At 41.6% G+C, this 3,340-nt stretch overlaps 1 long non-coding RNA gene across 1 annotated transcript; it reads right to left on the bottom strand.

Annotated features, from left to right (window-relative positions):
- Positions 1 to 329: 329 nt before the first annotated feature.
- On the bottom strand, positions 330 to 2,795 carry LOC308573923. The gene is made up of 2 exons (XR_014002238.1): positions 1,856 to 2,795; positions 330 to 1,818 (listed from the first exon to the last, which is right to left on the bottom strand). It is a non-coding gene; the product is annotated as an uncharacterized lncRNA (long non-coding RNA).
- Between the last annotated feature and the right edge of the window lie 545 nt (positions 2,796 to 3,340).

The raw sequence follows: 3,340 nt of genomic DNA, 5'->3' as shown, positions 1-3,340 counted from the left end.
GGTTGCTGCTTGTAGTTATTTAATTGCAGTGTTTCATCAGCTGGTTTCTTGAGCAGCAACCTCTGGAAACGAAGGGCTAAAAACCGCCGCTGCTCTCCCAAATTATCTGGTCCCTTTTAACTTCGTATTTCAGCTGGCTGACTAAAATCCCTTATTTTGGCTGCTGCTCCCTTATTTTCGAGGCTACTCGTCCCTTATTTTCAAATCTGTAAGTTGACAGCTATGCATCCAAGTTGGGAGCACATTCCATAGTTTTTAACAATGCACTTCATAAAGAACCTGAAAAATGCCACTGACAAACCATTTCCATATAGTAAAAGCAACTGGGATAGCCAAAAGGAGTGTTTATTTTTGTGAATACCAAAGTTAAGCCAGTGAACAAATAATATTAGACATCTTTGGTTAATGTAGCAACAGTGGAATCGGCTACAGAGGACCGTATCCATCTGCTGCAACCATCACCCACAGCTATGCTTCCCTAGGACATGCATTTATAACCAAAGTACTAGCAAAACAGGGATGCTAGCAGTTCATTCTTTACAAATATTAAATACAACATAAAAACATTTGGTAAATTTCAGTAAACAAGAAAAAAAGTTCCAAAATCTTTATTACACACTGTACAAAAAATATTGCACTTTTAGATCAGGTAATAAATATATACAAAAGTATATTACATGTTTTAATTTAAAAATGGTATAAACAAACAAGACCCATGGCTGATTTAAAAAGCTTGGGCAGCCAAAGTTAATCATTTTAAAGTTAAGTGCAGGCTCTCTGCACTCCTGCTGACACCAGTGTGTCAAAAGGGATAGTTTATAAGGGTAGAATCAAGTGGTAAAACTAACACAGCCATCCTTAAAAACTTGCACTTCTCTGAATTTTGCAGCGCAGTTCTCCAGCTTAATAACGTGTACAAAAAATACACACCACACTGGGGTAAAGAATCCATAAAAATGCACACATTACTGAAATTAACAGAAAAAGTGTCAGTTGGGAGAAATCTGCACTAAAACACTGATGAATTTTTATGAGGGTGTTTTTTTTTTTAAAAAAAATGCAAACAAATGCAGAAATGTGGAAAACTGAACTTGGAAAAATAAGAGAAACCGAAACGGAGATGCTCACCCATTTCTTGCAAGCTCCTCTCTCAGATCCACCATGTTTGTGCAGTTCCGGTAAAGAAAGTTCTGCTAAAAAAAGTTTGGCCTACCATGTTGCAGAAACCAGGCTACTATCTGCAGGGGTTTTCCCTGTCGTCCTCCTCCCCAGCATTTTGAACATTCAAATATGCAATTCTCCCACCTGGAAAAACTTTACCTCTTGATTCTACTGACTGCTAATTGGCCCAAGGTGTTTAGCCTCCATATCATTACAGTGAGTGGGTATATATCGCTTTTCTTGCTGTCAGCAAAAACCACGGTTACCCACGTGAAAGGTTTTCTGTACAGCAGCATTAGTTTAATTAGCAGTGAGGCAAAACCCAAACCATGGTGCATTCATTTTTCCTCTAACACCCTCGGAACAGAAACAAAATCTCTGCTGTTTCTTTTCTGGCCCAGTTCAACCAAATTTGCCTTTGGGCATTTACGCAAGAGCACAGGAGTTGCAAATAACAAGCAAGCCAGTTAAAACTGAAAACAGCAATAACATTTTCTTTTTCTACTAGAGGCTTAACAGTATCAAAAGAGCCCTGGTGGAGGCTATCCTCTATCTTGCATTCTGCTTAGTGACCAGTCAAATACCTCCTGGCTACTTTCAAGCAGGGCACAAAGGCACCGTGCGGTTCAGTTCTCTGTGTCATGTACTGTACACTGCCTCCGAGCCTGAAGGTTCTACAGAGCTTTCCATGCACCAGTGGTGCAATGGCAAATTTTTGAAGTGAGGGGAGTGTGGCGTTTGCCCTCCTAGGTGACATCATGCTGGGTCATAAGGAAAGGGTTAAATGAGTGTGAAGTGATTGGCAAGTGGGAACCCAAGGGGAGGAGTTAGAGTTATTAAGGAGTCAGTCGTGTGTTAGAGAAGAGAGAGGGAGGATAAGTCTGTGGGTTGGGATAGTTTGATGTGAGAGAATCTGTTAAGAGGAGTCAGATAGACAGTTGGGATAATCAGAAGTTATTAGGAAGGTATAGGCTGGTAAAGAAACTAAGATTAAGAAACTGACAAGAAAAATTATCTGAAATCATAAACTTGTTAAAGCTTATAAAATAAACTTGTTTATTTGGTTTAATTTTAACAACTGTCTGGACTCCATGTGTACCCAAGTGAAATGGGTTGGTGGCAGCGGGGAAGCAATCACAGTGGTGGCACAGGGATCAATAGACCGTCAAACGTCCAGGGACCTTGTGTCATCGCCACAGGGAGCTCATCACAACAGCCTCCTTACCTAACCTCTCAAAGGAGAGTCTCAAAATGCACACAGCTGCCTTCATTATATGCAACTCCCAAAGAGCAGTATAATACCAAATTGATTTGGGTCAGCTGACAATCATAGAACAGTGAGCAAGCAAAGGGTGGGGTGGGAGGGTAGAGGTTAGCGTGTTGTAATTTGATGGGGGAGACCTAGGTTTACATCCCCGATCAGCCTGGTGGCAGGACTGCAAAGAAGTAAGCTACACTGAATTCAGCGACACTTAATATTGAGTGTACAGGTTTCACTTGCAAAAGATGCTGGCGCTTACCAAGAGATCTATAGTCAGTCAAAATGCAACTTTTAACTTACCATCAGAAATACAAAAAAAGCAAAAAAAGTTTCACCATTTAAACTGCTAGGGTGAAGAAGGAACCTTGTCAAAGGAAAGAAGTCCCCTCATCCCCTTTCCTGGTCCATTATGCATCTCCTCCATGACTTTGTCTAATCACTTTGTGCCGTGAATTTGCCTTATCACCTCACATAAGCCAGCGGACCGCAAATTCCATGGGTGAATTCTGTGTTGTGTGATGCAGTGCTTCTTTCCTGTCCTAAAATAATGTCAATCAATTTCAGTGGGACACACTGAATTCTAATATTATGGGAGAAAGACATGTGAACCTTCTGTTTATCCACTTCGCATAATTTTATAAACATTTGGGTGGGTGGGTAGGCAATGTGGTACCGCCCCCCCCCCCCCGTTGCTGGACTCCAGTTCCCATCAGCAGCGACCAGTATGTCCAATGATGGGAGTTGCAATGCAACATCAGGATGCCACCAAGTTACCTAGCTCTCTTCTGCCATGTCCCTCTTACAGTGCTGCTCAATAAATATATTGTCTACTCAAAAGTCATTCCTATGGAGTTGAATGGGGCTTACTCCCAGTTAAGTGGGGTTAGGATTGCAGCCTTAGCTGTTGTCCCCCACCCT

Source organism: Podarcis bocagei (assembly GCF_964188305.1).
Source record: "Podarcis bocagei genome assembly, chromosome: 14".
Taxonomy (NCBI): Eukaryota; Metazoa; Chordata; class Lepidosauria; order Squamata; family Lacertidae; genus Podarcis; species Podarcis bocagei.
This window is presented reverse-complemented; position numbering and strand designations above follow the sequence as displayed.